The sequence below is a fragment of the Stigmatopora argus genome, chromosome 8 (assembly GCF_051989625.1).
Source record: "Stigmatopora argus isolate UIUO_Sarg chromosome 8, RoL_Sarg_1.0, whole genome shotgun sequence".
Lineage (NCBI taxonomy): Eukaryota > Metazoa > Chordata > Actinopteri > Syngnathiformes > Syngnathidae > Stigmatopora > Stigmatopora argus.
In genome coordinates, this window is record NC_135394.1 from 177,037 (window position 1) to 197,500 (window position 20,464).

At 45.8% G+C, this 20,464-nt stretch overlaps 46 non-coding genes and 1 pseudogene across 46 annotated transcripts; all 47 read left to right on the plus strand.

Annotated features, from left to right (window-relative positions):
• The first annotated feature begins 263 nt into the window (after nucleotides 1-263).
• LOC144079775 (5S ribosomal RNA) lies at nucleotides 264-382 on the plus strand. The gene has a single exon (XR_013301827.1). It is a non-coding gene; the product is annotated as a 5S ribosomal RNA (ribosomal RNA).
• A 316-nt stretch (nucleotides 383-698) lies between these two features.
• On the plus strand, nucleotides 699-817 carry LOC144079666 (5S ribosomal RNA). The gene has a single exon (XR_013301723.1). It is a non-coding gene; the product is annotated as a 5S ribosomal RNA (ribosomal RNA).
• A 316-nt stretch (nucleotides 818-1,133) lies between these two features.
• Nucleotides 1,134-1,252, plus strand: LOC144080148 (5S ribosomal RNA). Its single transcript, XR_013302187.1, has one exon. It is a non-coding gene; the product is annotated as a 5S ribosomal RNA (ribosomal RNA).
• Nucleotides 1,253-1,568: 316 nt separating this feature from the next.
• LOC144079776 (5S ribosomal RNA) lies at nucleotides 1,569-1,687 on the plus strand. Its single transcript, XR_013301828.1, has one exon. It is a non-coding gene; the product is annotated as a 5S ribosomal RNA (ribosomal RNA).
• Nucleotides 1,688-2,003: 316 nt separating this feature from the next.
• Nucleotides 2,004-2,122, plus strand: LOC144080467 (5S ribosomal RNA). The gene has a single exon (XR_013302497.1). It is a non-coding gene; the product is annotated as a 5S ribosomal RNA (ribosomal RNA).
• Nucleotides 2,123-2,438: 316 nt separating this feature from the next.
• Nucleotides 2,439-2,557, plus strand: LOC144079777 (5S ribosomal RNA). The gene has a single exon (XR_013301829.1). It is a non-coding gene; the product is annotated as a 5S ribosomal RNA (ribosomal RNA).
• A 316-nt stretch (nucleotides 2,558-2,873) lies between these two features.
• Nucleotides 2,874-2,992, plus strand: LOC144079712 (5S ribosomal RNA). The gene has a single exon (XR_013301768.1). It is a non-coding gene; the product is annotated as a 5S ribosomal RNA (ribosomal RNA).
• Nucleotides 2,993-3,308: 316 nt separating this feature from the next.
• LOC144080149 (5S ribosomal RNA) lies at nucleotides 3,309-3,427 on the plus strand. Its single transcript, XR_013302188.1, has one exon. It is a non-coding gene; the product is annotated as a 5S ribosomal RNA (ribosomal RNA).
• A 316-nt stretch (nucleotides 3,428-3,743) lies between these two features.
• LOC144079693 (5S ribosomal RNA) lies at nucleotides 3,744-3,862 on the plus strand. Its single transcript, XR_013301749.1, has one exon. It is a non-coding gene; the product is annotated as a 5S ribosomal RNA (ribosomal RNA).
• A 316-nt stretch (nucleotides 3,863-4,178) lies between these two features.
• On the plus strand, nucleotides 4,179-4,297 carry LOC144079708 (5S ribosomal RNA). The gene has a single exon (XR_013301764.1). It is a non-coding gene; the product is annotated as a 5S ribosomal RNA (ribosomal RNA).
• A 316-nt stretch (nucleotides 4,298-4,613) lies between these two features.
• LOC144079682 (5S ribosomal RNA) lies at nucleotides 4,614-4,732 on the plus strand. The gene has a single exon (XR_013301738.1). It is a non-coding gene; the product is annotated as a 5S ribosomal RNA (ribosomal RNA).
• Nucleotides 4,733-5,048: 316 nt separating this feature from the next.
• On the plus strand, nucleotides 5,049-5,167 carry LOC144079809 (5S ribosomal RNA). Its single transcript, XR_013301860.1, has one exon. It is a non-coding gene; the product is annotated as a 5S ribosomal RNA (ribosomal RNA).
• Nucleotides 5,168-5,483: 316 nt separating this feature from the next.
• On the plus strand, nucleotides 5,484-5,602 carry LOC144079714 (5S ribosomal RNA). Its single transcript, XR_013301770.1, has one exon. It is a non-coding gene; the product is annotated as a 5S ribosomal RNA (ribosomal RNA).
• A 316-nt stretch (nucleotides 5,603-5,918) lies between these two features.
• On the plus strand, nucleotides 5,919-6,037 carry LOC144080139 (5S ribosomal RNA). Its single transcript, XR_013302179.1, has one exon. It is a non-coding gene; the product is annotated as a 5S ribosomal RNA (ribosomal RNA).
• A 316-nt stretch (nucleotides 6,038-6,353) lies between these two features.
• LOC144081161 (5S ribosomal RNA) lies at nucleotides 6,354-6,472 on the plus strand. The gene has a single exon (XR_013302994.1). It is a non-coding gene; the product is annotated as a 5S ribosomal RNA (ribosomal RNA).
• Nucleotides 6,473-6,787: 315 nt separating this feature from the next.
• Nucleotides 6,788-6,906, plus strand: LOC144079724 (5S ribosomal RNA). Its single transcript, XR_013301779.1, has one exon. It is a non-coding gene; the product is annotated as a 5S ribosomal RNA (ribosomal RNA).
• Nucleotides 6,907-7,222: 316 nt separating this feature from the next.
• On the plus strand, nucleotides 7,223-7,341 carry LOC144079636 (5S ribosomal RNA). Its single transcript, XR_013301693.1, has one exon. It is a non-coding gene; the product is annotated as a 5S ribosomal RNA (ribosomal RNA).
• A 316-nt stretch (nucleotides 7,342-7,657) lies between these two features.
• On the plus strand, nucleotides 7,658-7,776 carry LOC144080398 (5S ribosomal RNA). Its single transcript, XR_013302429.1, has one exon. It is a non-coding gene; the product is annotated as a 5S ribosomal RNA (ribosomal RNA).
• Nucleotides 7,777-8,092: 316 nt separating this feature from the next.
• Nucleotides 8,093-8,211, plus strand: LOC144079715 (5S ribosomal RNA). Its single transcript, XR_013301771.1, has one exon. It is a non-coding gene; the product is annotated as a 5S ribosomal RNA (ribosomal RNA).
• Nucleotides 8,212-8,527: 316 nt separating this feature from the next.
• LOC144080541 (5S ribosomal RNA) lies at nucleotides 8,528-8,646 on the plus strand. The gene has a single exon (XR_013302567.1). It is a non-coding gene; the product is annotated as a 5S ribosomal RNA (ribosomal RNA).
• Nucleotides 8,647-8,962: 316 nt separating this feature from the next.
• On the plus strand, nucleotides 8,963-9,081 carry LOC144080140 (5S ribosomal RNA). The gene has a single exon (XR_013302180.1). It is a non-coding gene; the product is annotated as a 5S ribosomal RNA (ribosomal RNA).
• Nucleotides 9,082-9,397: 316 nt separating this feature from the next.
• LOC144080240 (5S ribosomal RNA) lies at nucleotides 9,398-9,516 on the plus strand. Its single transcript, XR_013302277.1, has one exon. It is a non-coding gene; the product is annotated as a 5S ribosomal RNA (ribosomal RNA).
• Nucleotides 9,517-9,831: 315 nt separating this feature from the next.
• Nucleotides 9,832-9,950, plus strand: LOC144079735 (5S ribosomal RNA). The gene has a single exon (XR_013301791.1). It is a non-coding gene; the product is annotated as a 5S ribosomal RNA (ribosomal RNA).
• A 316-nt stretch (nucleotides 9,951-10,266) lies between these two features.
• Nucleotides 10,267-10,385, plus strand: LOC144079637 (5S ribosomal RNA). The gene has a single exon (XR_013301694.1). It is a non-coding gene; the product is annotated as a 5S ribosomal RNA (ribosomal RNA).
• A 316-nt stretch (nucleotides 10,386-10,701) lies between these two features.
• Nucleotides 10,702-10,820, plus strand: LOC144080399 (5S ribosomal RNA). The gene has a single exon (XR_013302430.1). It is a non-coding gene; the product is annotated as a 5S ribosomal RNA (ribosomal RNA).
• A 316-nt stretch (nucleotides 10,821-11,136) lies between these two features.
• Nucleotides 11,137-11,255, plus strand: LOC144079716 (5S ribosomal RNA). The gene has a single exon (XR_013301772.1). It is a non-coding gene; the product is annotated as a 5S ribosomal RNA (ribosomal RNA).
• A 316-nt stretch (nucleotides 11,256-11,571) lies between these two features.
• Nucleotides 11,572-11,690, plus strand: LOC144080544 (5S ribosomal RNA). Its single transcript, XR_013302568.1, has one exon. It is a non-coding gene; the product is annotated as a 5S ribosomal RNA (ribosomal RNA).
• A 315-nt stretch (nucleotides 11,691-12,005) lies between these two features.
• LOC144079747 (5S ribosomal RNA) lies at nucleotides 12,006-12,124 on the plus strand. Its single transcript, XR_013301802.1, has one exon. It is a non-coding gene; the product is annotated as a 5S ribosomal RNA (ribosomal RNA).
• A 316-nt stretch (nucleotides 12,125-12,440) lies between these two features.
• On the plus strand, nucleotides 12,441-12,559 carry LOC144080393 (5S ribosomal RNA). Its single transcript, XR_013302424.1, has one exon. It is a non-coding gene; the product is annotated as a 5S ribosomal RNA (ribosomal RNA).
• A 316-nt stretch (nucleotides 12,560-12,875) lies between these two features.
• Nucleotides 12,876-12,994, plus strand: LOC144079910 (5S ribosomal RNA). The gene has a single exon (XR_013301958.1). It is a non-coding gene; the product is annotated as a 5S ribosomal RNA (ribosomal RNA).
• A 316-nt stretch (nucleotides 12,995-13,310) lies between these two features.
• On the plus strand, nucleotides 13,311-13,428 carry LOC144080601 (5S ribosomal RNA). Its single transcript, XR_013302623.1, has one exon. It is a non-coding gene; the product is annotated as a 5S ribosomal RNA (ribosomal RNA).
• A 316-nt stretch (nucleotides 13,429-13,744) lies between these two features.
• On the plus strand, nucleotides 13,745-13,863 carry LOC144081162 (5S ribosomal RNA). The gene has a single exon (XR_013302995.1). It is a non-coding gene; the product is annotated as a 5S ribosomal RNA (ribosomal RNA).
• A 316-nt stretch (nucleotides 13,864-14,179) lies between these two features.
• On the plus strand, nucleotides 14,180-14,298 carry LOC144079584 (5S ribosomal RNA). Its single transcript, XR_013301643.1, has one exon. It is a non-coding gene; the product is annotated as a 5S ribosomal RNA (ribosomal RNA).
• Nucleotides 14,299-14,614: 316 nt separating this feature from the next.
• Nucleotides 14,615-14,737, plus strand: LOC144080596 (5S ribosomal RNA). The gene has a single exon (XR_013302618.1). It is a non-coding gene; the product is annotated as a 5S ribosomal RNA (ribosomal RNA).
• Nucleotides 14,738-15,053: 316 nt separating this feature from the next.
• LOC144080388 (5S ribosomal RNA) lies at nucleotides 15,054-15,172 on the plus strand. Its single transcript, XR_013302419.1, has one exon. It is a non-coding gene; the product is annotated as a 5S ribosomal RNA (ribosomal RNA).
• A 316-nt stretch (nucleotides 15,173-15,488) lies between these two features.
• On the plus strand, nucleotides 15,489-15,607 carry LOC144079657 (5S ribosomal RNA). Its single transcript, XR_013301714.1, has one exon. It is a non-coding gene; the product is annotated as a 5S ribosomal RNA (ribosomal RNA).
• Nucleotides 15,608-15,923: 316 nt separating this feature from the next.
• LOC144080414 (5S ribosomal RNA) lies at nucleotides 15,924-16,042 on the plus strand. Its single transcript, XR_013302445.1, has one exon. It is a non-coding gene; the product is annotated as a 5S ribosomal RNA (ribosomal RNA).
• A 316-nt stretch (nucleotides 16,043-16,358) lies between these two features.
• On the plus strand, nucleotides 16,359-16,477 carry LOC144080382 (5S ribosomal RNA). The gene has a single exon (XR_013302413.1). It is a non-coding gene; the product is annotated as a 5S ribosomal RNA (ribosomal RNA).
• A 316-nt stretch (nucleotides 16,478-16,793) lies between these two features.
• LOC144079511 (5S ribosomal RNA) lies at nucleotides 16,794-16,912 on the plus strand. Its single transcript, XR_013301572.1, has one exon. It is a non-coding gene; the product is annotated as a 5S ribosomal RNA (ribosomal RNA).
• Nucleotides 16,913-17,228: 316 nt separating this feature from the next.
• On the plus strand, nucleotides 17,229-17,347 carry LOC144080706 (5S ribosomal RNA). The gene has a single exon (XR_013302648.1). It is a non-coding gene; the product is annotated as a 5S ribosomal RNA (ribosomal RNA).
• A 316-nt stretch (nucleotides 17,348-17,663) lies between these two features.
• LOC144080540 (5S ribosomal RNA) lies at nucleotides 17,664-17,782 on the plus strand. Its single transcript, XR_013302566.1, has one exon. It is a non-coding gene; the product is annotated as a 5S ribosomal RNA (ribosomal RNA).
• Nucleotides 17,783-18,098: 316 nt separating this feature from the next.
• LOC144080447 (5S ribosomal RNA) lies at nucleotides 18,099-18,217 on the plus strand. Its single transcript, XR_013302478.1, has one exon. It is a non-coding gene; the product is annotated as a 5S ribosomal RNA (ribosomal RNA).
• Nucleotides 18,218-18,533: 316 nt separating this feature from the next.
• On the plus strand, nucleotides 18,534-18,652 carry LOC144080662 (5S ribosomal RNA; annotated as a pseudogene).
• Nucleotides 18,653-18,967: 315 nt separating this feature from the next.
• On the plus strand, nucleotides 18,968-19,086 carry LOC144079759 (5S ribosomal RNA). The gene has a single exon (XR_013301813.1). It is a non-coding gene; the product is annotated as a 5S ribosomal RNA (ribosomal RNA).
• Nucleotides 19,087-19,402: 316 nt separating this feature from the next.
• On the plus strand, nucleotides 19,403-19,521 carry LOC144079680 (5S ribosomal RNA). Its single transcript, XR_013301737.1, has one exon. It is a non-coding gene; the product is annotated as a 5S ribosomal RNA (ribosomal RNA).
• Nucleotides 19,522-19,836: 315 nt separating this feature from the next.
• LOC144079772 (5S ribosomal RNA) lies at nucleotides 19,837-19,955 on the plus strand. The gene has a single exon (XR_013301824.1). It is a non-coding gene; the product is annotated as a 5S ribosomal RNA (ribosomal RNA).
• A 316-nt stretch (nucleotides 19,956-20,271) lies between these two features.
• LOC144080208 (5S ribosomal RNA) lies at nucleotides 20,272-20,389 on the plus strand. The gene has a single exon (XR_013302246.1). It is a non-coding gene; the product is annotated as a 5S ribosomal RNA (ribosomal RNA).
• The last annotated feature ends 75 nt before the right edge of the window (nucleotides 20,390-20,464 follow it).

Here is a 20,464-nt window from a genome sequence, read left to right on the forward strand (position 1 = left end):
CTAAATCATGAAAGACTTCCCTCCTCTGCACATCTCACAACATTTTATTGAAGCTCTCCTTCTGATAATCTTCATTCCCGTAGTTGTAGAAGTAATAAAGCATAGGAAGAGCAAGCGGCAACAAAGTCGACTCCTTTAACGAAGGGTTCTCCAAAGAGGACCCCTCACCCTCCACACCCGATCCAAATATCCAAATACACGATCCACATGCAAGACTATGGACCGTTCGGATTTCCAAAGGGGATTTGTTCAGCGACAATGTTGCTCACGGCCATACTACCCTGAAAATGCCCGATCTCGTCTGATCTCGGAAGCTAAGCAGGGTTGGGCCTGGTTAGTACCTGGATGGGAGACTGCTTGGGAATACCAGGTGCTGTAAGCATCTTGTCAAAACCATTTTCGACATTTCATGGATGTTCATCTCCTTTTGACCTCCTAAATCATGAAAGACTTCCCTCCTCTGCACATCTCACAACATTTTATTGAAGCTCTCCTTCTGATAATCTTCATTCCCGTAGTTGTAGAAGTAATAAAGCATAGGAAGAGCAAGCGGCAACAAAGTCGACTCCTTTAACGAAGGGTTCTCCAAAGAGGACCACTCACCCTCCACACCGGATCCAAATATCCAAATACACGATCCACATGCATGACTATGGACCGTTCGGATTTCCAAAGGGGATTTGTTCAGCGCCAATGTTGCTCACGGCCATACTACCCTGAAAACGCCCGATCTCGTCTGATCTCGGAAACTAAGCAGGGTTGGGCCTGGTTAGTACCTGGATGGGAGACCGCTTGGGAATACCAGGTGCTGTAAGCATCTTGTCAAAACCATTTTCGACATTTCATGGATGTTCATTTCCTTTTGACCTCCTAAATCATGAAAGACTTCCCTCCTCTGAACATCTCACAACATTTTTTTGAAGCTCTTCTTCTGATAATCTTCATTCCCGTAGTTGTAGAAGTAATAAAGCAAAAGAAGAGCAAGCGGCAACAAAGTCGACTCCTTTAACGAAGGGTCCTCCAAAGAGGACCCCTCACCCTCCATACCCGATCCAAATATCCAAATACACGATCCACATGCAAGACTATGGACCGTTCGGATTTCCAAAGGGGATTTGTTCAGCGACAATGTTGCTCACGGCCTTACTACCCTGAAAACGCCCGATCTCGTCTGATCTCGTAAGCTAAGCAGGGTTGGGCCTGGTTAGTACCTGGATGGGAGACCGCTTGGGAATACCAGGTGCTGTAAGCATTTTGTCAAAACCATTTTCGACATTTCATGGATGTTCATCTCCTTTTGACCTCCTAAATCATGAAAGACTTCCCTCCTCTGCACATCTCACAACATTTTATTGAAGCTCTCCTTCTGATAATCTTCATTCCCGTAGTTGTAGAAGTAATAAAGCAAAAGAAGAGCAAGCGGCAACAAAGTCGACTCCTTTAACGAAGGGTTCTCCAAAGAGGACCCCTCACCCTCCACACCCGATCCAAATATCCAAATACACGATCCACATGCAAGACTATGGACCGTTCGGGTTTCCAAAGGGGATTTGTTCAGCGACAATGTTGCTCACGGCCATACTACCCTGAAAATGCCCGATCTCGTCTGATCTCGGAAGCTAAGCAGGGTTGGGCCTGGTTAGTACCTGGATGGGAGACTGCTTGGGAATACCAGGTGCTGTAAGCATCTTGTCAAAACCATTTTCGACATTTCATGGATGTTCATCTCCTTTTGACCTCCTAAATCATGAAAGACTTCCCTCCTCTGGACATCTCACAACATTTTATTGAATTTCTCCTTCTGATAATCTTCATTCCCGTAGTTGTAGAAGTAATAAAGCAAAAGAAGAGCAAGCGGCAACAAAGTCGACTCCTTTAACGAAGGGTTCTCCAAAGAGGACCCATCACCCTCCACACCCGATCCAAATATCCAAATCGACGATCCACATGCAAGACTATGGACCGTTCGCATTTCCAAAGGGGATTTGTTCAGCGACAATGTTGCTCACGGCCATACTACCCTGAAAACGCCTGATCTCCTCTGATCTCGGAAGCTAAGCAGGGTTGGGCCTTGTTAGTACCTGGATGGGAGACCGCTTGGGAATACCAGGTGCTGTAAGCATCTTGGCAAAACCATTTTCGACATTTCATGGATGTTCATCTCCTTTTGACCTCCTAAATCATGAAAGACTTCCCTCCTCTGCACATCTCACAACATTGTATTGAAGCTCTCCTTCTGATAATCTTCATTCCCGTAGTTGTAGAAGTAATAAAGCATAGGAAGAGCAAGCGGCAACAAAGTCGACTCCTTTAACGAAGGGTTCTCCAAAGAGGACCCCTCACCCTCCACACCCGATCCAAATATCCAAATACACGATCCACATGCAAGACTATGGACCGTTCGGATTTCCAAAGGGGATTTGTTCAGCGACAATGTTGCTCACGGCCATACTACCCTGAAAATGCCCGATCTCGTCTGATCTCGGAAGCTAAGCAGGGTTGGGCCTGGTTAGTACCTGGATGGGAGACTGCTTGGGAATACCAGGTGCTGTAAGCATCTTGTCAAAACCATTTTCGACATTTCATGGATGTTCATCTCCTTTTGACCTCCTAAATCATGAAAGACTTCCCTCCTCTGCACATCTCACAACATTTTATTGAAGCTCTCCTTCTGATAATCTTCATTCCCGTAGTTGTAGAAGTAATAAAGCATAGGAAGAGCAAGCGGCAACAAAGTCGACTCCTTTAACGAAGGGTTCTCCAAAGAGGACCACTCACCCTCCACACCGGATCCAAATATCCAAATACACGATCCACATGCATGACTATGGACCGTTCGGATTTCCAAAGGGGATTTGTTCAGCGACAATGTTGCTCACGGCCATACTACCCTGAAAACGCCCGATCTCGTCTGATCTCGGAAGCTAAGCAGGGTTGGGCCTGGTTAGTACCTGGATGGGAGACCGCTTGGGAATACCAGGTGCTGTAAGCATCTTGTCAAAACCATTTTCGACATTTCATGGATGTTCATTTCCTTTTGACCTCCTAAATCATGAAAGACTTCCCTCCTCTGAACATCTCACAACATTTTTTTGAAGCTCTCCTTCTGATAATCTTCATTCCCGTAGTTGTAGAAGTAATAAAGCAAAAGAAGAGCAAGCGGCAACAAAGTCGACTCCTTTAACGAAGGGTTCTCCAAAGAGGACCCCTCACCCTCCATACCCGATCCAAATATCCAAATACACGATCCACATGCAAGACTATGGACCGTTCGGATTTCCAAAGGGGATTTGTTCAGCGACAATGTTGCTCACGGCCTTACTACCCTGAAAACGCCCGATCTCGTCTGATCTCGTAAGCTAAGCAGGGTTGGGCCTGGTTAGTACCTGGATGGGAGACCGCTTGGGAATACCAGGTGCTGTAAGCATTTTGTCAAAACCATTTTCGACATTTCATGGATGTTCATCTCCTTTTGACCTCCTAAATCATGAAAGACTTCCCTCCTCTGCACATCTCACAACATTTTATTGAAGCTCTCCTTCTGATAATCTTCATTCCCGTAGTTGTAGAAGTAATAAAGCAAAAGAAGAGCAAGCGGCAACAAAGTCGACTCCTTTAACGAAGGGTTCTCCAAAGAGGACCCCTCACCCTCCACACCCGATCCAAACATCCAAATACACGATCCACATGCAAGACTATGGACCGTTCGGATTTCCAAAGGGGATTTGTTCAGCGACAATGTTGCTCACGGCCATACTACCCTGAAAACGCCCGATCTCGTCTGATCTCTGAAGCTAAGCAGGGTTGGGCCTGGTTAGTACCTGGATGGGAGACCGCTTGGGAATACCAGGTGCTGTAAGCATCTTGTCAATACCATTTTCGACATTTCATGGATGTTCATCTCCTTTTGACCTCCTAAATCATGAAAGACTTCCCTCCTCTGGACATCTCACAACATTTTATTGAATTTCTCCTTCTGATAATCTTCATTCCCGTAGTTGTAGAAGTAATAAAGCAAAAGAAGAGCAAGCGGCAACAAAGTCGACTCCTTTAACGAAGGGTTCTCCAAAGAGGACCCCTCACCCTCCACACCCGATCCAAATATCCAAATCGACGATCCACATGCAAGACTATGGACCGTTCGCATTTCCAAAGGGGATTTGTTCAGCGATAATGTTGCTCACGGCCATACTACCCTGAAAACGCCTGATCTCCTCTGATCTCGGAAGCTAAGCAGGGTTGGGCCTGGTTAGTACCTGGATGGGAGACCGCTTGGGAATACCAGGTGCTGTAAGCATCTTGGCAAAACCATTTTCGACATTTCATGGATGTTCATCTCCTTTTGACCTCCTAAATCATGAAAGACTTCCCTCCTCTGCACATCTCACAACATTTTATTGAAGCTCTCCTTCTGATAATCTTCATTCCCGTAGTTGTAGAAGTAATAAAGCAAAAGAAGAGCAAGCGTCAACAAAGTCGACTCCTTTAACGAAGGGTTCTCCAAAGAGGACCACTCACCCTCCACACCGGATCCAAATATCCAAATACACGATCCACATGCAAGACTATGGACCGTTCGGATTTCCAAAGGGGATTTGTTCAGCGACAATGTTGCTCACGGCCATACTACCCTGAAAACGCCCGATCTCGTCTGATCTCGGAAGCTAAGCAGGTTTGGGCCTGGTTAGTACCTGGATGGGAGACCGCTTGGGAATACCAGGTGCTGTAAGCATCTTGTCAAAACCATTTTCGACATTTCATGGATGTTCATCTCCTTTTGACCTCCTAAATCATGAAAGACTTCCCTCCTCTGCACATCTCACAACATTTTATTGAAGCTCTCCTTCTGATAATCTTCATTCCCGTAGTTGTAGAAGTAATAAAGCAAAAGAAGAGCAAGCGGCAACAAAGTCGACTCCTTTAACGAAGGGTTCTCCAAAGAGGACCCCTCACCCTCCACACCCGATCCAAACATCCAAATACGCGATCCACATGCAAGACTATGGACCGTTCGGATTTCCAAAGGGGATTTGTTCAGCGACAATGTTGTTCACGGCCATACTACCCTGAAAACGCCCGATCTCGTCTGATCTCGGAAGCTAAGCAGGGTTGGGCCTGGTTAGTACCTGGATGGGAGACCGCTTGGGAATACCAGGTGCTGTAAGGATCTTGTCAAAACCATTTTCGACATTTCATGGATGTTCATTTCCTTTTGACCTCCTAAATCATGAAAGACTTCCCTCCTCTGAACATCTCACAACATTTTTTTGAAGCTCTCCTTCTGATAATCTTCATTCCCGTAGTTGTAGAAGTAATAAAGCAAAAGAAGAGCAAGCGGCAACAAAGTCGACTCCTTTAACGAAGGGTTCTCCAAAGAGGACCCCTCACCCTCCACACCCGATCCAAATATCCAAATACACGATCCACATGCAAGACTATGGACCGTTCGGATTTCCAAAGGGGATTTGTTCAGCGACAATGTTGCTCACGGCCATACTACCCTGAAAACGCCCGATCTCGTCTGATCTCGTAAGCTAAGCAGGGTTGGGCCTGGTTAGTACCTGGATGGGAGACCGCTTGGGAATACCAGGTGCTGTAAGCATCTTGTCAAAACCATTTTCGACATTTCATGGATGTTCATCTCCTTTTGACCTCCTAAATCATGAAAGACTTCCCTCCTCTGCACATCTCACAACATTTTATTGAAGCTCTCCTTCTGATAATCTTCATTCCCGTAGTTGTAGAAGTAATAAAGCAAAAGAAGAGCAAGTGGCAACAAAGTCGACTCCTTTAACGAAGGGTTCTCCAAAGAGGACCCCTCACCCTCCACACCCGATCCAAATATCCAAATACACGATCCACATGCAAGACTATGGACCGTTCAGATTTCCAAAGGGGATTTGTTCAGCGACAATGTTGCTCACGGCCATACTACCCTGAAAACGCCTGATCTCGTCTGATCTCGGAAGCTAAGCAGGGTTGGGCCTGGTTAGTACCTGGATGGGAGACCGCTTGGGAATACCAGGTCCTGTAAGCATCTTGTCAAAACCATTTTCGACATTTCATGGATGTTCATCTCCTTTTGACCTCCTAAATCATGAAAGACTTCCCTCCTCTGCACATCTCACAACATTTTATTGAAGCTCTCCTTCTGATAATCTTCATTCCCGTAGTTGTAGAAGTAATAAAGCAAAAGAAGAGCAAGCGGCAACAAAGTCGACTCCTTTAACGAAGGGTTCTCCAAAGAGGACCCCTCACCCTCCACACCCGATCCAAATATCCAAATACACGATCCACTTGCAAGACTATGGACCGTTCGGATTTCCAAAGGGGATTTGTTCAGCAACAATGTTGCTCACGGCCATACTACCCTGAAAACGCCCGATCTCGTCTGATCTCGGAAGCTAAGCAGGGTTCGGCCTGGTTAGTACCTGGATGGGAGACCGCTTGGGAATACCAGGTGCTGTAAGCATCTTGTCAAAACCGTTTTCGACATTTCATGGATGTTCATCTCCTTTTGACCTCCTAAATCATGAAAGACTTCCCTCCTCTGCACATCTCACAACATTTTATTGAAGCTCTCCTTCTGATAATCTTCATTCCCGTAGTTGTAGAAGTAATAAAGCAAAAGAAGAGCAAGCGGCAACAAAGTCGACTCCTTTAACGAAGGGTTCTCCAAAGAGGACCATTCACCCTCCACACCGGATCCAAATATCCAAATACACGATCCACATGCAAGACTATGGACCGTTCGGATTTCCAAAGGGGATTTGTTCAGCAAAATTTTGCTCACGGCCATACTACCCTGAAAACGCCCGATCTCGTCTGATCTCGGAAGCTAAGCAGGGTTGGGCCTGGTTAGTACCTGGATGGGAGACCGCTTGGGAATACCAGGTGCTGTAAGCATCTAGTCAAAACCATTTTCGACATTTCATGGATGTTCATCTCCTTTTGACCTCCTAAATCATGAAAGACTTCACTCCTCTGCACATCTCACAACATTTTATTGGAGCTCTCCTTCTGATAATCTTTATTCCCGTAGTTGTAGAAGTAATAAAGCATAGGAAGAGCAAGCGGCAACAAAGTCGACTCCTTTAACGAAGGGTTCTCCAAAGAGGACCACTCACCCTCCACACCGGATCCAAATATCCAAATACACGATCCACATGCAAGACTATGGACCGTTCGGATTTCCAAAGGGGATTCGTTCAGCGAAAATGTTGCTCACGGCCATACTACCCTGAAAACGCCCGATCTCGTCTGATCTCGGAAGCTAAGCAGGGTTGGGCCTGGTTAGTACCTGGATGGGAGACCGCTTGGGAATACCAGGTGCAGTAAGCATCTTGTCAAAACCATTTTCGACATTTCATGGATGTTCATCTCCTTTTGACCTCCTAAATCATGAAAGACTTCCCTCCTCTGCACATCTCACAACATTTTATTGAAGCTCTCCTTCTGATAATCTTCATTCCCATAGTTGTAGAAGTAATAAAGCAAAAGAAGAGCAAGCGGCAACAAAGTCGACTCCTTTAACGAAGGGTTCTCCAAAGAGGACCCCTCACCCTCCACACCCGATCCAAATATCCAAATACACGATCCACATGCAAGACTATGGACCGTTCGGATTTCCAAAGGGGATTTGTTCAGCGACAATGTTGCTCACGGCCATACTACCCTGAAAACGCCCGATCTCGTCTGATCTCGTAAGCTAAGCAGGGTTGGGCCTGGTTAGTACCTGGATGGGAGACCGCTTGGGAATACCATGTGCTGTAAGCATCTTGTCAAAACCATTTTCGACATTTCATGGATGTTCATCTCCTTTTAACCTCCTAAATCATGAAAGACTTCCCTCCTCTGCACATCTCACAACATTTTATTGAAGCTCTCCTTCTGATAATCTTCATTCCCATAGTTGTAGAAGTAATAAAGCAAAAGAAGAGCAAGCGGCAACAAAGTCGACTCCTTTAACGAAGGGTTCTCCAAAGAGGACCCCTCACCCTCCACACCCGATCCAAATATCCAAATACACGATCCACATGCAAGACTATGGACCGTTCGGATTTCCAAAGGGGATTTGTTCAGCGACAATGTTGCTCACGGCCATACTACCCTGAAAACGCCCGATCTCGTCTGATCTCGTAAGCTAAGCAGGGTTGGGCCTGGTTAGTACCTGGATGGGAGACCGCTTGGGAATACCAGGTGCTGTAAGCATCTTGTCAAAACCATTTTCGACATTTCATGGATGTTCATCTCCTTTTGACCTCCTAAATCATGAAAGACTTCCCTCCTCTGCACATCTCACAACATTTTATTGAAGCTCTCCTTCTGATAATCTTCATTCCCGTAGTTGTAGAAGTAATAAAGCAAAAGAAGAGCAAGTGGCAACAAAGTCGACTCCTTTAACGAAGGGTTCTCCAAAGAGGACCCCTCACCCTCCACACCCGATCCAAATATCCAAATACACGATCCAAATGCAAGACTATGGACCGTTCAGATTTCCAAAGGGGATTTGTTCAGCGACAATGTTGCTCACGGCCATACTACCCTGAAAACGCCTGATCTCGTCTGATCTCGGAAGCTAAGCAGGGTTGGGCCTGGTTAGTACCTGGATGGGAGACCGCTTGGGAATACCAGGTCCGGTAAGCATCTTGTCAAAACCATTTTCGACATTTCATGGATGTTCATCTCCTTTTGACCTCCTAAATCATGAAAGACTTCCCTCCTCTGCACATCTCACAACATTTTATTGAAGCTCTCCTTCTGATAATCTTCATTCCCGTAGTTGTAGAAGTAATAAAGCAAAAGAAGAGCAAGTGGCAACAAAGTCGACTCCTTTAACGAAGGGTTCTCCAAAGAGGACCCCTCACCCTCCACACCCGATCCAAATATCCAAATACACGATCCACATGCAAGACTATGGACCGTTCAGATTTCCAAAGGGGATTTGTTCAGCGACAATGTTGCTCACGGCCATACTACCCTGAAAACGCCTGATCTCGTCTGATCTCGGAAGCTAAGCAGGGTTGGGCCTGGTTAGTACCTGGATGGGAGACCGCTTGGGAATACCAGGTCCTGTAAGCATCTTGTCAAAACCATTTTCGACATTTCATGGATGTTCATCTCCTTTTGACCTCCTAAATCATGAAAGACTTCCCTCCTCTGCACATCTCACAACATTTTATTGAAGCTCTCCTTCTGATAATCTTCATTCCCGTAGTTGTAGAAGTAATAAAGCAAAAGAAGAGCAAGCGGCAACAAAGTCGACTCCTTTAACGAAGGGTTCTCCAAAGAGGACCCCTCACCCTCCACACCCGATCCAAATATCCAAATACACGATCCACTTGCAAGACTATGGACCGTTCGGATTTCCAAAGGGGATTTGTTCAGCAACAATGTTGCTCACGGCCATACTACCCTGAAAACGCCCGATCTCGTCTGATCTCCGAAGCTAAGCAGGGTTCGGCCTGGTTAGTACCTGGATGGGAGACCGCTTGGGAATACCAGGTGCTGTAAGCATCTTGTCAAAACCGTTTTCGACATTTCATGGATGTTCATCTCCTTTTGACCTCCTAAATCATGAAAGACTTCCCTCCTCTGCACATCTCACAACATTTTATTGAAGCTCTCCTTCTGATAATCTTCATTCCCGTAGTTGTAGAAGTAATAAAGCAAAAGAAGAGCAAGCGGCAACAAAGTCGACTCCTTTAACGAAGGGTTCTCCAAAGAGGACCATTCACCCTCCACACCGGATCCAAATATCCAAATACACGATCCACATGCAAGACTATGGACCGTTCGGATTTCCAAAGGGGATTTGTTCAGCAAAATTTTGCTCACGGCCATACTACCCTGAAAACGCCCGATCTCGTCTGATCTCGGAAGCTAAGCAGGGTTGGGCCTGGTTAGTACCTGGATGGGAGACCGCTTGGGAATACCAGGTGCTGTAAGCATCTAGTCAAAACCATTTTCGACATTTCATGGATGTTCATCTCCTTTTGACCTCCTAAATCATGAAAGACTTCACTCCTCTGCACATCTCACAACATTTTATTGGAGCTCTCCTTCTGATAATCTTTATTCCCGTAGTTGTAGAAGTAATAAAGCATAGGAAGAGCAAGCGGCAACAAAGTCGACTCCTTTAACGAAGGGTTCTCCAAAGAGGACCACTCACCCTCCACACCGGATCCAAATATCCAAATACACGATCCACATGCAAGACTATGGACCGTTCGGATTTCCAAAGGGGATTCGTTCAGCGAAAATGTTGCTCACGGCCATACTACCCTGAAAACGCCCGATCTCGTCTGATCTCGGAAGCTAAGCAGGGTTGGGCCTGGTTAGTACCTGGATGGGAGACCGCTTGGGAATACCAGGTGCAGTAAGCATCTTGTCAAAACCATTTTCGACATTTCATGGATGTTCATCTCCTTTTGACCTCCTAAATCATGAAAGACTTCCCTCCTCTGCACATCTCACAACATTTTATTGAAGCTCTCCTTCTGATAATCTTCATTCCCATAGTTGTAGAAGTAATAAAGCAAAAGAAGAGCAAGCGGCAACAAAGTCGACTCCTTTAACGAAGGGTTCTCCAAAGAGGACCCCTCACCCTCCACACCCGATCCAAATATCCAAATACACGATCCACATGCAAGACTATGGACCGTTCGGATTTCCAAAGGGGATTTGTTCAGCGACAATGTTGCTCACGGCCATACTACCCTGAAAACGCCCGATCTCGTCTGATCTCGTAAGCTAAGCAGGGTTGGGCCTGGTTAGTACCTGGATGGGAGACCGCTTGGGAATACCATGTGCTGTAAGCATCTTGTCAAAACCATTTTCGACATTTCATGGATGTTCATCTCCTTTTAACCTCCTAAATCATGAAAGACTTCCCTCCTCTGCACATCTCACAACATTTTATTGAAGCTCTCCTTCTGATAATCTTCATTCCCATAGTTGTAGAAGTAATAAAGCAAAAGAAGAGCAAGCGGCAACAAAGTCGACTCCTTTAACGAAGGGTTCTCCAAAGAGGACCCCTCACCCTCCACACCCGATCCAAATATCCAAATACACGATCCACATGCAAGACTATGGACCGTTCGGATTTCCAAAGGGGATTTGTTCAGCGACAATGTTGCTCACGGCCATACTACCCTGAAAACGCCCGATCTCGTCTGATCTCGTAAGCTAAGCAGGGTTGGGCCTGGTTAGTACCTGGATGGGAGACCGCTTGGGAATACCAGGTGCTGTAAGCATCTTGTCAAAACCATTTTCGACATTTCATGGATGTTCATCTCCTTTTGACCTCCTAAATCATGAAAGACTTCCCTCCTCTGCACATCTCACAACATTTTATTGAAGCTCTCCTTCTGATAATCTTCATTCCCGTAGTTGTAGAAGTAATAAAGCAAAAGAAGAGCAAGTGGCAACAAAGTCGACTCCTTTAACGAAGGGTTCTCCAAAGAGGACCCCTCACCCTCCACACCCGATCCAAATATCCAAATACACGATCCAAATGCAAGACTATGGACCGTTCAGATTTCCAAAGGGGATTTGTTCAGCGACAATGTTGCTCACGGCCATACTACCCTGAAAACGCCTGATCTCGTCTGATCTCGGAAGCTAAGCAGGGTTGGGCCTGGTTAGTACCTGGATGGGAGACCGCTTGGGAATACCAGGTCCGGTAAGCATCTTGTCAAAACCATTTTCGACATTTCATGGATGTTCATCTCCTTTTGACCTCCTAAATCATGAAAGACTTCCCTCCTCTGCACATCTCACAACATTTTATTGAAGCTCTCCTTCTGATAATCTTCATTCCCGTAGTTGTAGAAGTAATAAAGCAAAAGAAGAGCAAGCGGCAACAAAGTCGACTCCTTTAACGAAGGGTTCTCCAAAGAGGACCACTCACCCTCCACACCGGATCCAAATATCCAAATACACGATCCACATGCAAGACTATGGACCGTTCGGATTTCCAAAGGGGATTTGTTCAGCGAAATTTTGCTCACGGCCATACTACCCTGAAAACGCCCGATCTCGTCTGATCTCGGAAGCTAAGCAGGGTTGGGCCTGGTTAGTACCTGGATGGGAGACCGCTTGGGAATACCAGGTGCTGTAAGCATCTAGTCAAAACCATTTTCGACATTTCATGGATGTTCATCTCCTTTTGACCTCCTAAATCATGAAAGACTTCACTCCTCTGCACATCTCACAACATTTTATTGGAGCTCTCCTTCTGATAATCTTCATTCCCGTAGTTGTAGAAGTAATAAAGCATAGGAAGAGCAAGCGGCAACAAAGTCGACTCCTTTAACGAAGGGTTCTCCAAAGAGGACCACTCACCCTCCACACCCGATCCAAACATCCAAATACACGATCCACAAGCAAGACTATGGACCGTTCGGATTTCCAAAGGGGATTTGTTCAGCGACAATGTTGCTCACAGCCATACTACCCTGAAAATGCCCGATCTTGTCTGATCTCGGAAGCTAAGCAGGGTTGGGCCTGGTTAGTACCTGGATGGGAGACCACTTGGGAATACCAGGTGCTGTACGCATCTTGTCAAAACCATTTTCGACATTTCATGGATGTTCATCTCCTTTTGACCTCCTAAATCATGAAAGACTTCCCTACTCTGAACATCTCACAACATTTTTTTGAAGCTCTCCTTCTGATAATCTTCATTCCCGTAGTTGTAGAAGTAATAAAGCAAAAGAAGAGCAAGCGGCAACAAAGTCGACTCCTTTAACGAAGGGTTCTCCAAAGAGGACCACTCACCCTCCACACCGGATCCAAATATCCAAATACACGATCCACATGCAAGACTATGGACCGTTCGGATTTCCAAAGGGGATTTGTTCAGCGACAATGTTGCTCACGGCCATACTACCCTGAAAACGCCCGATCTCGTCTGATCTCGGAAGCTAAGCAGGGTTGGGACTGGTTAGTACCTGGATGGGAGACCGCTTGGGAATACCAGGTGCTGTAAGCATCTTGTCAAAACCATTTTCGACATTTCATGGATGTTCATCTCCTATTGACCTCCTAAATCATGAAAGACTTCCCTCCTCTGCACATCTCACAACATTTTATTGAAGCTCTCCTTCTGATAATCTTCATTCCCGTTGTTGTAGAAGTAATAAAGCAAAAGAAGAGCAAGCGGCAACAAAGTCGACTCCTTTAACGAAGGGTTCTCCAAAGAGGACCACTCACCCTCCACACCCGATCCAAACATCCAAATACACGATCCACAAGCAAGACTATGGACCGTTCGGATTTCCAAAGGGGATTTGTTCAGCGACAATGTTGCTCACGGCCATACTACCCTGAAAACGCCCGATCTTGTCTGATCTCGGAAGGTAAGCAGGGTTGGGCCTGGTTAGTACCTGGATGGAGACCGCTTGGGAATACCAGGTGCTGTAAGCATCTTGTCAAAACCATTTTCGACATTTCATGGATGTTCATCTCCTTTTGACCTCCTAAATCATGAAAGACTTCCCTCCTCTGCACATCTCACAACATTTTATTGAATTTCTCCTTCTGATAATCTTCATTCCCGTAGTTGTAGAAGTAATAAAGCAAAAGAAGAGCAAGCGGCAACAAAGTCGACTCCTTTAACGAAGGGTTCTCCAAAGAGGACCCCTCACCCTCCACACCCGATCCAAATATCCAAATACACGATCCACATGCAAGACTATGGACCGTTTGGATTTCCAAAGGGGATTTGTTCAGCGACAATGTTGCTCACGGCCATACTACCCTGAAAACGCCCGATCTCGTCTGATCTCGGAAGCTAAGCAGGGTTCGGCCTGGTTAGTACCTGGATGGGAGACCGCTTGGGAATACCAGGTGCTGTAAGCATCTTGTCAAAACCATTTTCGAAATTTCATGGATGTTCATCTCCTTTTGACCTCCTAAATCATGAAAGACTTCCCTCCTCTGCACATCTCACAACATTTTATTGAAGCTCTCCTTCTGATAATCTTCATTCCCGTAGTTGTAGAATTAATAAAGCAAAAGAAGAGCAAGCGGCAACAAAGTTGACTCCTTTAACGAAGGGTTCTCCAAAGAGGACCACTCACCCTCCACACCGGATCCAAATATCCAAATACACGATCCACATGCAAGACTATGGACCGTTCGGATTTCCAAAGGGGATTTGTTCAGCGACAATGTTGCTCACGGCCATACTACCCTGAAAACGCCCGATCTCATCTGATCTTGGAAGCTAAGCAGGGTTGGGCCTGGTTAGTACCTGAATGGGAGACCGCTTGGGAATACCAGGTGCTGTAAGCATCTTGTCAAAACCATTTTCGACATTTCATGGATGTTCATCTCCTTTTGACCTCCTAAATCATGAAAGACTTCCCTCCTCTGCACATCTCACAACATTTTATTGAAGCTCTCCTTCTGATAATCTTCATTCCCGTAGTTGTAGAATTAATAAAGCAAAAGAAGAGCAAGCGGCAACAAAGTCGACTCCTTTAACGAAGGGTTATCCAAAGAGGACTACTCACCCTCCACACCGGATCCAAATATCCAAATACACGATCCACATGCAAGACTATGGACCGTTCGGATTTCCAAAGGGGATTTGTTCAGCAACAATGTTGCTCACGGCCATACTACCCTGAAAAAGCCCGATCTCGTCTGATCTCGGAAGCTAAGCAGGGTTGGGCCTGGTTAGTACCTGGATGGGAGACCGCTTGGGAATACCAGCCAGGTGCTGTAAGCATCTTGTCAAAACCATTTTCGACATTTCATGGATGTTCATCTCCTTTTGACCTCCTAAATCATGAAAGACTTCCCTCCTCTGCACATCTCACAACATTTTATTGAAGCTCTCCTTCTGATAATCTTCATTCCCGTAGTTGTAGAAGTAATAAAGCAAAAGAAAAGCAAGCGGCAACAAAGTCGACTCCTTTAACGAAGGGTTCTCCAAAGAGGACCCCTCACCCTCCACACCCGATCCAAACATCCAAATACACGATCCACATGCAAGACTATGGACCATTCGGATTTCCAAAGGGGATTTGTTCAGCGATAATGTTGCTCACGGCCAAACTACCCTGAAAACGCCCGATCTCGTCTGATCTCGGAAGCTAAGCAGGGTTTGCCCTGGTTAGTACCTGGATGGGAGACCGCTTGGGAATACCAGGTGCTGTAAGCATCTTGTCAAAACCATTTTCGACATTTCATGGATGTTCATCTCCTTTTGACCTCCTAAATCATGAAAGACTTCCCTCCTCTGCACATCTCACAACATTTTATTGAAGCTCTCCTTCTGATAATCTTCATTCCCGTAGTTGTAGAAGTAATAAAGCAAAAGAAGAGCAAGCGGCAACAAAGTCGACTCCTTTAACGAAGGGTTCTCCAAAGAGGACCACTCACCCTCCACACCGGATCCAAATATCCAAATACACGATCCACATGCAAGACTATGGACCGTTCGGATTTCCAAAGGGGATTTGTTCAGCGACAATGTTGCTCACGGCCATACTACCCTGAAAACGCCCGATCTCGTCTGATCTCGGAAGCTAAGCAGTGTTGGGCCTGGTTAGTACCTGGATGGGAGACCGCTTGGGAATACCTGGTGCTGTAAGCATCTTGTCAAGACCATTTTCGACATTTCATGGATGTTCATCTCCTATTGACCTCCTAAATCATGAAAGACTTCCCTCCTCTGCACATCTCACAACATTTTATTGAAGCTCTCCTTCTGATAATCTTCATTCCCGTAGTTGTAGAAGTAATAAAGCAAAAGAAGAGCAAGCGGCAACAAAGTCGACTCCTTTAACGAAGGGTTCTCCAAAGAGGACCCCTCACCCTCCACACCCGATCCAAATATCCAAATAAACGATCCACATGCAAGACTATGGACCGTTCGGATTTCCAAAGGGGATTTGTTCAGCGACAATGTTGATCACGGCCATACTACCCTGAAAATGCCTGATCTCGTCTGATCTCGGAAGGTAAGCAGGGTTGGGCCTGGTTAGTACCTGGATGGGAGACCGCTTGGGAATACCAGGTGCTGTAAGCATCTTGTCAAAACCATTTTCGACATTTCATGGATGTTCATCTCCTTTTGACCTCCTAAATCATGAAAGACTTCCCTCCTCTGCACATCTCACAACATTTTATTGAATTTCTCCTTCTGATAATCTTCATTCCCGTAGTTGTAGAAGTAATAAAGCAAAAGAAGAGCAAGCGGCAACAAAGTCGACTCCTTTAACGAAGGGTTCTCTAAAGAGGACCCCTCACCCTCCACACCCGATCCAAATATCCAAATACACGATCCACATGCAAGACTATGGACCGTTTGGATATCCAAAGGGGATTTGTTCAGCGACAATGTTGCTCACGGCAATACTACCCTGAAAACGCCCGATCTTGTCTGATCTCGGAAGCTAAGCAGGGTTCGGCCTGGTTAGTACCTGGATGGGAGACCGCTTGGGAATACCAGGTGCTGTAAGCATCTTGTCAAAACCATTTTCGACATTTCATGGATGTTCATCTCCTTTTGACCTCCTAAATCATGAAAGACTTCCCTCCTCTGCACATCTCACAACATTTTATTGAAGCTCTCCTTCTGATAATCTTCATTCCCATAGTTGTAGAATTAATAAAGCAAAAGAAGAGCAAGCGGCAACAAAGTCGACTCCTTTAACGAAGGGTTCTCCAAAGAGGACCACTCACCCTCCACACCGGATCCAAATATCCAAATACACGATCCACATGCAAGACTAAGGACCGTTCGGATTTCCAAAGGGGATTTGTTCAGCGACAATGTTGCTCACGGCCATACTACCCTGAAAACGCCCGATCTCGTCTGATCTTGGAAGCTAAGCAGGGTTGGGCCTGGTTAGTACCTGGATGGGAGACCGCTTGGGAATACCAGGTGCTGTAAGCATCTTGTCAAAACCATTTTCAACATTTCATGGATGTTCATCTCCTTTTGACCTCCTAAATCATGAAAGACTTCCCTCCTCTGCACATCTCACAACATTTTATTGAAGCTCTCCTTCTGATAATCTTCATTCCCGTAGTTGTAGAAGTAATAAAGCAAAAGAAGAGCAAGCGGCAACAAAGTCGACTCCTTTAACGAAGGGTTCTCCAAAGAGGACCCCACACCCTCCACACCCGATCCAAATATCCAAATACACGATCCACATGCAAGACTATGGACCGTTCGGGTTTCCAAAGGGGATTTGTTCAGCAACAATGTTGCTAACGGCCATACTACCCTGAAAACGCCCGATCTCGTCTGATCTCGGAAGCTAAGCAGGGTTGGGCCTGGTTAGTACCTGGATGGGAGACCGCTTGGGAATACCAGGTGCTGTAAGCATCTTGTCAAAACCATTTTCGACATTTCATGGATGTTCATCTCCTTTTGACCTCCTAAATCATGAAAGACTTCCCTCCTCTGCACATCTCACAACATTTTATTGAAGCTATCCTTCTGATAATCTTCATTCCCGTAGTTGTAGAAGTAATAAAGCAAAAGAAGAGCAAGCGGCAACAAAGTCGACTCCTTTAACGAAGGGTTCTCCAAAGAGGACCCCACACCCTCCACACCCGATCCAAATATCCAAATACACGATCCACATGCAAGACTATGGACCGTTCGGGTTTCCAAAGGGGATTTGTTCAGCGACAATGTTGCTCACGGCCGTACTACCCTGAAAATGCCCGATCTCGTCTGATCTCGGAAGCTAAGCAGGGTTGGGCCTGGTTAGTACCTGGATGGGAGACAGCTTGGGAATACCAGGTGCTGTAAGCATCTTGTCAAAACCATTTTCGACATTTCATGGATGTTCATCTCCTTTTGACCTCCTAAATCATGAAATACTTCCCTCCTCTGCACATCTCAAAACATTGTATTGAAGCTCTCCTTCTGATAATCTTCATTCCTGTAGTTGTAGAAGTAATAAAGCAAAAGAAGAGCAAGCGGCAACAAAGTCGACTCCTTTAACGAAGGGTTCTCCAAAGAGGACCCCTCACCCTCCACACCCGATCCAATTATCCAAATACACGATCCACATGCAAGACTATGGACCGTTCGGATTTCCAAAGGGGATTTGTTCAGCGACAATGTTGCTCATGGCCATACTACCCTGAAAATGCCCGATCTCGTCTGATCTCAGAAGCTAAGCAGGGTTGGGCCTGGTTAGTACCTGGATGGGAGACCGCTTGGGAATACCAGGTGCTGTAAGTATCTTGTCAAAACCATTTTCGACATTTCATGGATGTTCATCTCCTTTTGACCTCCTAAATCATGAAAGACTTCCCTCCTCTGCACATCTCACAACATTTTATTGAAGCTCTTCTTCTGATAATCTTCATTCCCGTAGTTGTAGAATTAATAAAGCAAAAGAAGAGCAAGCGGCAACAAAGTCGACTCCTTTAACGAAGGGTTCTCCAAAGAGGACTACTCACCCTCCACACCGGATCCAAATATCCAAATACACGATCCACATGCAAGACTATGGACCGTTAGGATTTCCAAAGGGGATTTGTTCAGCGACAATGTTGCTCACGGCCATAATACCCTGAAAACGCCCGATCTCGTCTGATCTCGTAAGCTAAGCAGGGTTGGGCCTGGTTAGTACCTGGATGGGAGACCGCTTGGGAATACCAGGTGCTGTAATTATCTTGTCAAAACCATTTTCGACATTTCATGGATGTTCATCTCCTTTTGACCTCCTAAATCATGAAAGACTTCCCTCCTCTGCACATCTCACAACATTTTATTGAAGCTCTCCTTCTGATAATCTTCATTCCCGTAGTTGTAGAAGTAATAAAGCAAAAGAAGAGCAAGTGGCAACAAAGTCGACTCCTTTAACGAAGGGTTCTCCAAAGAGGACCACTCACCCTCCACACCGGATCCAAATATCCAAATACACGATCCACATGCAAGACTATGGACCGTTCGGATTTCCAAAGGGGATTTGTTCAGCGAAATTTTGCTCACGGCCATACTACCCTGAAAACGCCCGATCTCGTCTGATCTCGGAAGCTAAGCAGGGTTGGGCCTGGTTAGTACCTGGATGGGAGACCGCTTGGGAATACCAGGTGCTGTAAGCATCTAGTCAAAACCATTTTCGACATTTCATGGATGTTCATCTCCTTTTGACCTCCTAAATCATGAAAGACTTCACTCCTCTGCACATCTCACAACATTTTATTGGAGCTCTCCTTCTGATAATCTTCATTCCCGTAGTTGTAGAAGTAATAAAGCATAGGAAGAGCAAGCGGCAACAAAGTCGACTCCTTTAACGAAGGGTTCTCCAAAGAGGACCCCTCACCCTCCACACCCGATCCAAATATCCAAATACACGATCCACATGCAAGACTATGGACCGTTCGGATTTCCAAAGGGGATTTGTTCAGCAACAATGTTGCTCATGGCCATACTACCCTGAAAACGCCCGATCTCGTCTGATCTCGGAAGCTAAGCAGGGTTCGGCCTGGTTAGTACCTGGATGGGAGACCGCTTGGGAATACCAGGTGCTGTAAGCATCTTGTCAAAACCGTTTTCGACATTTCATGGATGTTCATCTCCTTTTGACCTCCTAAATCATGAAAGACTTCCCTCCTCTGCACATCTCACAACATTTTATTGAAGCTCTCCTTCTGATAATCTTCATTCCCGTAGTTGTAGAAGTAATAAAGCAAAAGAAGAGCAAGCGGCAACAAAGTCGACTCCTTTAACGAAGGGTTCTCCAAAGAGGACCACTCACCCTCCACACCGGATCCAAATATCCAAATACACGATCCACATGCAAGACTATGGACCGTTCGGATTTCCAAAGGGGATTTGTTCAGCGAAATTTTGCTCACGGCCATACTACCCTGAAAACGCCCGATCTCGTCTGATCTCGGAAGCTAAGCAGGGTTGGGCCTGGTTAGTACCTGGATGGGAGACCGCTTGGGAATACCAGGTGCTGTAAGCATCTAGTCAAAACCATTTTCGACATTTCATGGATGTTCATCTCCTTTTGACCTCCTAAATCATGAAAGACTTCACTCCTCTGCACATCTCACAACATTTTATTGGAGCTCTCCTTCTGATAATCTTCATTCCCGTAGTTGTAGAAGTAATAAAGCATAGGAAGAGCAAGCGGCAACAAAGTCGACTCCTTTAACGAAGGGTTCTCCAAAGAGGACCACTCACCCTCCACACCGGATCCAAATATCCAAATACACGATCCACATGCAAGACTATGGACCGTTCGGATTTCCAAAGGGGATTCGTTCAGCGAAAATGTTGCTCACGGCATACTACCCTGAAAACGCCCGATCTCGTCTGATCTCGGAAGCTAAGCAGGGTTGGGCCTGGTTAGTACCTGGATGGGAGACCGCTTGGGAATACCAGGTGCTGTAAGCATCTTGTCAAAACCATTTTCGACATTTCATGGATGTTCATCTCCTTTTGACCTCCTAAATCATGAAAGACTTCCCT